The sequence below is a fragment of the Schistocerca gregaria genome, chromosome 10 (assembly GCF_023897955.1).
Source record: "Schistocerca gregaria isolate iqSchGreg1 chromosome 10, iqSchGreg1.2, whole genome shotgun sequence".
Taxonomy (NCBI): Eukaryota; Metazoa; Arthropoda; class Insecta; order Orthoptera; family Acrididae; genus Schistocerca; species Schistocerca gregaria.
In genome coordinates this window covers 121,431,862-121,443,307 of record NC_064929.1, presented here as the reverse complement: position 1 = coordinate 121,443,307, position 11,446 = coordinate 121,431,862, and positions in this window count along the sequence as shown.

Genomic DNA, 11,446 nt, shown 5'->3' with positions numbered 1-11,446 from the left:
CCTACAGAGTAGATTTCTAGTCTCAGGAAAGTCAATATACATAAATACATACGCTGATACTATAGCTCCCTACTTAGCACTCATATACACTCCTGGAAATTGAAATAAGAACACCGTGAATTCATTGTCCCAGGAAGGGGAAATTTTATTGACACATTCCTGGGGTCAGATACATCACATGATAACACTGACAGAACCACAGGCACATAGACACAGGCAACAGATCATGCACAATGTCGGCACTAGTACAGTGTATATCCACCTTTCGCAGCAATGCAGGCTGCTATTCTCCCATGGAGACGATCGTAGAGATGCTGGACGTAGTCCTGTGGAACGGCTTGCCATGCCATTTCCACCTGGCGCCTCAGTTGGACCAGCGTTCGTGCTGGACGTGCAGACCGCGTGAGACGAAGCTTCATCTAGTCCCAAACATGCTCAATGGGGGACAGATCCGGAGATCTTGCTGGCCAGGGTAGTTGACTTACACCTTCTAGAGCACGTTGGGTGGCACAGGATACATGCGGACGTGCATTGTCCTGTTGGAACAGCAAGTTCCCTTGTCGGTCTAGGAATGGTAGAACGATGGGTTCGATGACGGTTTGGATGTACCGTGCACTATTCAGTGTCTCCTCGACGATCACCAGAGGTGTACGGCCAGTGTAGGAGATCGCTCCCCACACCATGATGCCGGGTGTTGGCCCTGTGTGCCTCGGTCGTATGCAGTCCTGATTGTGGCGCTCACCTGCACGGCGCCAAACACACATACGACCATCATTGGCACCAAGGCAGAAGCGACTCTCATCGCTGAAGACGACACGTCTCCATTCGTCCCTCCATTCACGCCTGTCGCGACACCACTGGAGGCTGGCTCCACGATGTTGGGGCGTGAGCGGAAGACGGCCTAACGGTGTGGGACCGTAGCCCAGCTTCATGGAGACGGTTGCGAATGGTCCTCGCCGATACCCCAGGAGCAGCAGTATCCCTAATTTGCTGGGAAGTGGCGGTGCGGTCCCCTACGGCACTGCGTAGGATCCTACGGTCTTGGCGTGCATCCGTGCGTCGCTGCGGTCAGGTCCCAGGTCGACGAGCACGTGCACCATCCGCCGACCACATGCGCACTATACGCCCTCGCTCAAAGTCCGTCAACTGTACATACGGTTCACGTCCACACTGTCGCGGCATGCTACCAGTGTTAAAGACTGCGATGGAGCTCCGTATGCCACGGCAAACTGTCTGAGACTGACGGCGGCGGTGCACAAATGCTGCGCAGCTAGCGCCATTCGACCGTCAACACCGCGGTTCCTGGTGTGTCCGCTGTGCCGTGCGTGTGATCATTGCTTGTACAGCCCTCTCGCAGTGCCCGGAGCAAGTATGGTGGGTCTGACACACCGGTGTCAATGTGTTCTTTTTTCCATTTCCAGGAGTGTACAACCGCTCGCTCACCGATAGATCTGTACCAACAGATTGGAAAATTGCGCAGGTCGCACCAGTGTTTAAGAAGGGTAGTAGGAGTAATCCATATAGCTACAAACCTATATCACTGACGTCGGTTTGCAGTAGGGTTGTGGAGCCTATACTGTATTCAAACATAATGATTCACCTCGAAGGGAACGATCTATTGATACGTAATCAGCATGGCTTCAGAAAACATCGCTCTTGTGCAACACAGCTACCTATTTATTCGCAAGAGGTAATGGCCGCTATCGACAGGGGATCTCAAGTTGATTCTGTACTTCTACATTTCCGGAAAGCTTTTGACACCGTTCCTCACAAGCGACTTCTAATCAAGCTGCAGACCTGTGGGGTATCGTCTCAGTTGTGAGACTGGGTTCGTGATTTCCTGTCAGGAAGGTCGAAGTTCGTAGTAATAGACGGCAAATCATCGAGTAAAACTGAAGTGATATCAGGTGTTCCCCAGGGAAGCGTCCTGGGACCTCTGCTGTTCCTGATCTATATAAATGACCTGGGTGACAATCTGAGCAGTTCTCTTATATTGTTCGCAGATGATGCTGTAATTTACCGTCTAGTAAGGTCATCCGAGGACCAGTATCAGTTGCAAAGCGATTTAGAAAAGATTGCTGTATGGTGTGTCAGGTGGCAGTTGACGCTAAGTAACGAAAAGTGTGAGATGATGCACATGAGTTCCAAAAGAAATCCGCTGGAATTCGATTACTCGATAAATAGTACAATTCTCAAGGCTGTCAATTCAACTAAGTACCTGGGTGTTAAAATTACGAACAGCTTCAGTTGGAAGGACCACATAGATAATATTGTGGGGAAGGCGAGCCAAAGGTTGCGTTTCATTGGCAGGACACTTAGAAGATGCAACAAGTCCACTAAAGAGACAGCTTACACTACACTCGTTCGTCCTCTGTTAGAATATTGCTGCACGGTGTGGGATCCTTACCAGGTGGGATTTACGGAGGACATCGAAATGGTGGAAAAGAGGGCGGCTCGTTTTGTGTTATCACGTAATAGGGGAGAGAGTGTGGCAGATATGATACACGAGTTGGGACGGAAGTCATTACAGCAAAGATGTTTTTCGTCGCTGCGAGACCTTTTTACGAAATTTCAGTCACCAACTTTCTCTTCCGAATGCAAAAATATTTTGTTGAGCCCAACCTACATAGGTAGGAATGATCATCAAAATAAAATAAGAAAATCAGAGCTCGAACAGAAAGGTTTAGGTGTTCGCTTTTCCCGCGCGCTGTTCGGGAGTGGAATAGTAGAGAGATAGTATGATTTTGGTTCGATGAACCCTCTGCCAAGCACTTAAATGTGAATTGCAGAGTAGTCATGTAGATGTAGATGTAGATGTAAATGACCTTGTAGATGAGATCGGAAGTTTACTGAGGCTTTTTGCAGATGATGCTGTGGCGTATCTGGAGGTTGTACCAATGGATAATTGTACTGAAATGCAGGAGGATCTGCAGCGAATTGACGCACGGTGCAGGGAATGGCTATTGAATCTCAATGTAGACAAGTGTAATGTGCTCCGGATACACAGAGAGAAGTTCTCACTTAAGCGCGCATTATAGAGCTCAGGGCCACGTGGAGCGAAAGATAAATGTCATTCCACCCACTCTTTGAGGAGACGAGAGGTGGAGTGGTAAATCCCATGTGCAGAAGTGTGAGCATAAGCCACTCTGCGATTATGTGTGGGTGGGCCTATACAGCTGCGTATATGGGAATTCCAGGCATACTTGCAGGTATTTGATATCTGTGAAGATGTCTGAGCAACATCTAAACTCGAAAGGAGATGTATCGTTACCAATAATGCGGCCTCCATTGTTTGATGAGTTGACAGGCCCAGAAGTACAGCCGAGTGAATGGAATGTGGAGCTCGAGGGACAGGTGGCGTTTATGATGTTGAGAAGCCCACCTGTGGTCTCTAATTGCCACAGCGACTTGCGGCGACCACAAAATGATGCACCTGTGCTTCGTAGAAGGTGTTGGTGATGGAGGTGAAAGTGTCCTATTCAGGCTTGGTAACAGCCCATCAGGAAAGCGTCCAGGTGAGTGACGCTGGAGGAGGGACAGATGGAGTGGAAGGTGGTCGCTACCACACAGGTCATCGTGAGCTGTCCAGTGGACAGACAAGGCCAGAAGAGATCAATGGCTGAGTAATTGTCATGTACCACACTGAAATGAGTGGGGCACCTATATTTAGTAGGCAAAGTAGATTCTGAACTTCCCCATTGCCAGTAATCTTGGTTCCGTCCAATAAAGTGTTGTAGACATTACTATCACACAGAAGTAGAAAAGGTGGGGGTAGTTTGGAAATACATGCAGTCAATACATGGATCGATACATCACTATCTGAAGGAAGACAGTAATTTCGTGCAGTGTCCTCACCTTGACAGCAACAGCTTCTAAAGGTCTTTGAAGGGCCACAGTTGCCTTTAGGTAATGACGTAGATACAGACTCCACCTGATGTCCTGTAACAGTTAGTACGATTTATGTCAGATTCCAGATAGCCATGAAAGGCAGGGGTCCACAATGCTGGAGACCAGGTATCCTGAAGGGCAATGCACAAAGCAGGTGTAACGCCTAAGAGTTGTCGTAACTCAGCTCGATGAGGAAAAAAAAGCACCGCAATTCCACTATAGGGTGACGCTTTCTGTGGTCCTGGAAGGCATGAAGATATGAAGGGGGCAATTTACGCTTCAGGGCCACCGGCTACTACCGGTTGAGTAGATGTGTCCATTTCCATTGCAGCTGAAGCGTTGGCGAGATCTAGGTTCTTGGAGGATGTTAAAATCTCTGCCTCTTCCTCAGATGCACAACTGGTAAGAAGATGTGGCATGGGGACTACCAGAGTCTCATGTTTCTTAACAGTCTTCTTCTTGGACTGTTGCTCTTTAGGGGCTCGCTGGGACGGCTTCTCGAAAATAGCTTCAGTCATAGATGAAGACCATGAAGCACTTTGCACAGCAGCTTCTGGCTCGTTCAACCACTGGCTGATGTTCATTTTTGCACAGTGGAAGACCTTGGAAGGTAGAGTCCAACGTGACCTCTTCTGTGGAAGAGGAGCAGGAGGAGGCTGTCGCTGCCCCAGCTGGTGTGAGGGTACCAATGTCCCCAGCGATTGGAGGGTGCAGCGCTCCCAAAGTGGAAGATTTAGGTTAAACTGAAGAAAATGGGTCGAACCTACCAGGAGGGCCCATTATACAAGGTTTACATGAGGAGAGTATCGTCATGGCGGCAGCTTAAGGTAAGTCTAATTGAAAAGCTTACCATTTATCACATTTCAGTTTAGCCTTTCTGTAAGTCATCCTGTCCAGGGTCTTGTACTCGAAAATTTTCGTCTCTCTTTGGAGTACCGTGCAGTGCAGCGAGCAAGGGTAGTAGTGCCCTCCACAGCTGGCACACGTGGGGGTAGGGGCACATGGAGTATTCAGATGCAGTGGACGCCGACAGTATCGACATGTGCGGCTGGAATGGCACCAGGAAGACATGTTTCTTAACAGTCGATTCTTAATGATGTGCAATGAAACGTGGTTAAGAGGATGCCAAATTCACCATAAACATGTCACTACCTATATAGAGTCAGATTTCACAATATTTCATTCAATGCACTGGGTGATCGAAAAGTCAATATACACTCCTGGAAATTGAAATAAGAACACCGTGAATTCATTGTCCCAGGAAGGGGAAACTTCTTTGACACATTCCTGGGGTCAGATACATCACATGATAACACTGACAGAACCACAGGCACATAGACACAGGCAACAGAGCATGCACAATGTCGGCACTAGTACAGTGTATATCCACCTTTCGCAGCAATGCAGGCTCTATTCTCCCATGGAGACGATCGAAGAGATGCTGGATGTAGTCCTGTGAAACGGCTTGCCGTGCCATTTCCACCTGGCGCCTCAGTTGGACCAGCGTTCGTGCTGGACGTGCAAACCGCGTGAGACGACGCTTCATCCAGTCCCAAACATGCTCAATGGGGGACGGATCCGGAGATCTTGCTGGCCAGGGTAGTTGACTTACACCTTCTAGAGCACGTTGGGTGGCACGGGATACATGCGGACGTGCATTGTCCTGTTGGAACAGCAAGTTCCCTTGCCGGTCTAGGAATGGTAGAACGATGGGTTCGATGACGGTTTGGATGTACCGTGCACTATTCAGTGTCCCCTCGACGATCACCAGAGGAGTACAGCCAGTGTAGGAGATCGCTCCCCACACCATGATGCCGGGTGTTGGCCCTGTGTGCCTCGGTCGTATGCAGTCCTGATTGTGGCGCTCACCTGCACGGCGCCAAACACACATACGACCATCATTGGCACCAAGGCAGAAGCGACTCTCATCGCTGAAGACGACACGTCTCCATTCGTCCCTCCATTTACGCCTGTCCCGACACCACTGGAGGCGGGCTGCACGATGTTGGGGCGTGAGAGGAAGACGGCCTAACGGTGTGCGGGACCGTAGCCCAGCTTCATGGAGACGGTTGCGAATGGTCCTCGCCGATACCCCAGGAGAAAAAGTGTCCCTAATTTGCTGGGAAGTGGCGGTGCGGTCCCCTACGGCACTGCGTATGATCCTACGGTCTTGGCGTGCATCCGTGCGTCGCTGCGGTCCGGTCCCAGGTCGACGGGCACGTGCACCTTCCGCCGACCACTGGCGACAACATCGATGTACTGTGGAGACCTCACGCCCCACGTGTTGAGCAATTTGGCGGTACGTCCACCCGGCCTCCCGCATTCCCACTATACGACCTCACTCAAAGTCCGTCAACTGCACATACGGTTCACGTCCACGCTGTCGCGGCATGCTGCCAGTGTTAAAGACTGCGATGGAGCTCCGTATGCCACGGCAAACTGGCTGACACTGACGGTGGCGGTGCACAAATGCTGCGCAGCTAGTGCCATTCGACGGCCAACACCGCGGTTCCTGGTGTGTCCGCTGTGCCGTGCGTGTGATCATTGCTTGTACAGCCCTCTCGCAGTGTCCGGAGCAAGTATGGTGGGTCTGACACACCGGTGTCAATGTGTTCTTTTTTCCATTTCCAGGAGTGTAAATTTGAAAACATAATAAACCACGGAATAATGTAGATAGAGAGGAAAAAATCGACACACATGCTTGGAATGACATGGAGTTCTATTAGAACCAAAACAAAAAAAATGTATTGCTAGACGTGTGAAAGATCTCATGCGCGTGTCGTTTGGTGATGATCGTATGCTCAGTCGCCAGTTTCGTCATGCTTGGCCTCCCAGGTCCCCAGACCTCAGTCCGTGTGATTATTGGCTTTGGGGTTACATGAAGCGGCAAGTGTATCGTGATCGACCGACATCTCTAAGGGTGCTGAAATACAACATCCGACGCCAATGCCTCACCATAACTCCGGACATGCTTTACAGTGCTGTTCACAACATTATTCCTCGCCTACAGCTATTGTTGAGGAATGATGGTGGACATATTTAGTATTTCCTGTAAAGAACATCATCTTTGCTTAGTCTTACTTTGTTACGCTAGTTGTTGCTATTCTGATCAGATGAAGCGTCATGTGTCGGACATTTTTTGAACGTTTGTATTTTTTTGGTTCTAATAAAACTCCATGTCAGTCCAAACGTGTGTGTCAATTTGTACCTCTCTATCTACATTATTCGGTGATTTATTCAGTTTTCAAATTTACACTGACTTCTTGATCACCTGGTATTTCTTATGAAATCGGATGATCAGAAATATTGTAGTTCACTCAGAATTTTATTGATGGTAAGTGTTTTGTAGCAGCTTTCACGAACGACAAGGAGAGAGAAGAAATGTACTGAATTATTCTCTGCTACACACTGTAAGATATATTTCCAAGTATAAATTTCAGATAATTCTCATATATTGTTCTGTTCGATTGCACATTCTTAATTACATTACATGTTTCCATTATTCTGGATCACCTTTGGATCTAAGTAGTTGCTTCAGCAACCAATCGTACCTACTCAGAATCACATACGAGAGTACAGTACTCCGATATATGGTTCTAAGTAGAACAGGCCGGAGTGGCCGAGCGGTTCTCTGCGGTACAGTGTGGAACCGCGCGACCGGTACGGTCGCAGGTTCGAAACCTGCCTCGGGCATGGATGTGTGTGATGTCCGTAGGGTAGTTAGGTTAAAGAAGTTCTAAGTTCTAGGTGCTCAGAGCCATTTGAACCATTCTAAGTAGACAAGAGACCGATAGCCTTTGTAGTCTGGTCCCTTCAACCCCCACAAACCAACCTAATGAGACAAGATGGGTTGCTGACGCAAGTACATAGTTCTGAAGATGATCCAAAGTGATCTAAGCATGTAATGTACTATATAGTTGTTGAATCTCTCAAGACGATTATGTCGACGATAGTAGAAATGTAGATTATAACAGAAAATACAGGGATAGGACTTTGGTTAAACCGCACTAGTCATCCGAAGTAGCCTCTTGCATTACCAAGCCTAAATTGACCCCGATAGACCACTCCACTGATGACGCTCGCCGACAATCACCCTGTCAAGTGAAGCAAATAATAACGCAACCGGCGTATCGAAAACTGCATTGGCTCCGCCCCGGCGGAAAATGAGATGCCTGCAGCAATAACGGCGCAACGCAGCGCTTCCCTTGCGGGCTTACACAGCGATTGGTGGAATAATTGCAGCCACAGCTCTGCATTTCTGTCGCACGAGTAACCAGACAAGAGGCGAGAGTTTGGCGCGCCACATGTTGCCAGTTGTGAAGAGAGATCTGACGCCTGGCGAGCGTCACCTGTCGCCGGCATTGTGCGCTGCGATTGGCCATACCGTGCTGGCTCCCTGCGGCGCAGTTGTGACGCCATTTTTACTACTGTTAAGCGGCAGGGTGGTTGACGAGGTGTGCTTGATACCAATCCATCCCACATCGTCCCCCACTACTGTCATTTGGATCAGCAGCTTCTAAGGAGTTCACATAACCAACAATTTAGATTTTAATTGTAATTAGCAACCTCATGTGACGCAGATAGTATCTACATCTACATCTACATTGATACTCCGCAAGCCTCCCAACGGTGTGTGGCGGAGGGCACTTTACGTGCCACTGTCATTACGTCCTTTTCCTGTTCCAGTAGCGTATGGTTCGCGGGAAGAACGACTGTCGGAAAGCTTCAGTGCGCGCTCGAATTTCTCTAATTTTACATTCGTGACCTCCTCGGGAGGTATAAGTAGGAGGAAGCAATATATTCGATACCTCACCCATAAACGCACCCTCTCGAAACCTGGCGAGCAAGCTACACCGCGATGCAGAGCGCCTCTCTTGCAGAGTCTGCCACTTGAGTTTGCTAAACATCTCCGTAACGCTATCACGCTTACCAAATAACCCTGTGACGAAACGCGCCGCTCTTCCCTGGATCCTCTCCATCTCCTCTGTCAACCCGATCTGGTATGGATCCCACATGGATGGGCAATACTCAAGTATAGGTCTAACGAGTGTTTTGTAAGCCACCTCCTCTGTTGATGGATTACATTTTCTAAGGACTCTCCCAATGAATCTCAACCTGGTACCCGCCTCACCAACAATTAATTTTATATGATCATTCCACTTCAAATCGTTTCGCATGCATACTCCCAGATATTTTACAGAAGTAAATGCTACCAGTGCATCATGGTCGTACATGACTACGAGGTCTTTGGCGACGGAGTCCTTGCATAAAAAGTTCTCGGTTTACTTGGCGCGTCAAATTTGGATAAAATCCCAAGCTTTCGATGACTACCTCCATCTTCTTCGTCAGGGGTAAATCTGACCTTCGTGGACCGGTGAGGCTTCCGCCTTTATAAGAAGTGGACGGCTTCTCATTGGCTGGATGACATCACGGAGAAACCGGCGAGTACTGAGGTGGCGGCATCTGTGTCCATAGATTTTGTTTGCGGTGCAACGACCAGCAAGATCGCCAGAGTCCTGAGCCAGCAGGGAATCAGACCAGTCTTCCGGCCACCCAGGAATATTAAGGAGCTGTTGCGACACGTGAAAGGTAATCTTGGCCTCAGACTACCGGGAATTTACAGCATTCCTTGCGAGTGTGGCAAAAGTTGTGTGGGCCAGTCTATAAGAACTGTCGCCAATCGCTGTGTGGAACATCAGCGTTACCTGAAATACAGGTACCTAGAAAAATCAGCAGTAGCTGAGCACAGTTTCTTAAATAAACATAAGATTTTATTCGATGAAACAAGACTACTTGCTCGCGCTTCAAACTATTGGGACTCTGTCATCAGGGAAGCAGTTGAAATTAGTCTCTGTGAAAATAATTTCAGCAGAGACTTTGGATATGCGCTCAGCAATGCATGGAAGCGCGCAGTTGATAAAGAAAGAGCGCAGAGGGAGACTTCTCACGTTCCTCGCAGTTCTCCGCCTGTTGCGATGGATGGCGCTGCAAGCAACACTGGATAAAGCGCGCAAACAAAACCTATGGACATAGAGACCGCCACCTCCGTATGCGCCGTTTTCACCGTGACGTCATCCAGCCAATGAGAAGCCATTCACTGCTTATAAAACCGGAAGCCACACCAGTCCACGACAGTCAGTTTTACCCCTGACGAAGATGACGGAGGTAGTCATCGAAAGCTCGGGATTTTATCCAAATTCGACGCGGCAAGTAAACCGAGAACTTTTTATGCAAGTATTACAAATCATAGTCTGCCTTCATCAGATGACTTGTTTATAAAGAGACTAGCTGACCCAGGGAAATCTATTCCGCCTTAAAGCCAATAAATAATCAGATTTTGAAAGTTAAGTTCAATTTTTTTTTAGGAAATACAAATAAAAAAATTGAGCATTTTAATGATTCTTTATTCTTTATGGTTTTTGGTGCATAGCTCCCACTCTTCAATTCAGTACCTTGTGATATACGACATTTTTTGTTTCATTATCAAGCGCAAGAACAAACAACGCAGATGGTCTTCCAACCTGTGAACATGCCACATATATATGACCATATGAAAAATATGGATTTTCGATATTTAAATCACAAACTTTCAACGATTGGCCTTGTGATTTGTTAATGGTCATGTTGAAAGCAAGACGTATCGGAAATTGAAGTCTTTTAAACTCATACGGCATATCAGTTGGGACCATCGGGATCCTTCGAATTTTGCTTTGGGTATTGTCGGGTAAATAACATATTTCATCAGTTTACTTACCACCAAACGCGTACCGTTGCATAGTTTTGGTTGGTTTGTGTTTCGAAGCATGATTACTACGGAGTCAACTTTTAGGCGTAAATTGTGCGGTAGTAAGCCAGGCACATCCAAGGATTTTAAAAATTCAATTGGATAGTTCGTGGCTTCATCTTAATTTCTTACACAGTCAATAGATTTGAATGTATGCATTTTACCGAAGATCTCATTCTGAATTATGTAGTTTAGGTCATCTACATCTTTATCCTTAACCGCTAAAATTGCTCGCTCAATCAACCATTCATTACTTTTGTAGTTAGTAATGATGTCTGGGAATACTTTGTTCAAATTGCTCTGAGCACTATACAACATAACTTCTGAGGTCACCAGTCGCCTAGAACTCAGAACTAGTTAAACCTAACCAACCTAAGGACATCACACACATCCATGCTCGAGGCAGGATTCGAACCTGCGACCGTAGCGGTCGCTCGGCTCCAGACTGTAGCGCCTAGAACTCCACGGCCACTACGGCCGGCAATACTTTGTTGATAAGTTCGTCTTTCGATGACACAAAGTTACAGAAGTTTTGAGGCAATGAAATCAATCAGCTCAATTCTTCGACAGGTACTCGACCATTACCGAAAGTCAGCAGCTGCTCAGAGAAATTTTCAGCAGATGTATCATTAAGCAAGGTAACTCTCATGTTTGTTGTCAGCTGAAGTTTCTTCACGTAGCGCCATAGATTCGATGATTTGAGGCAAGCATTTATTTAGTCTGCAGCCGTTGATCCTAGAAGTACTGGCAGTGCCTGGCTGAAATCGCCAGACA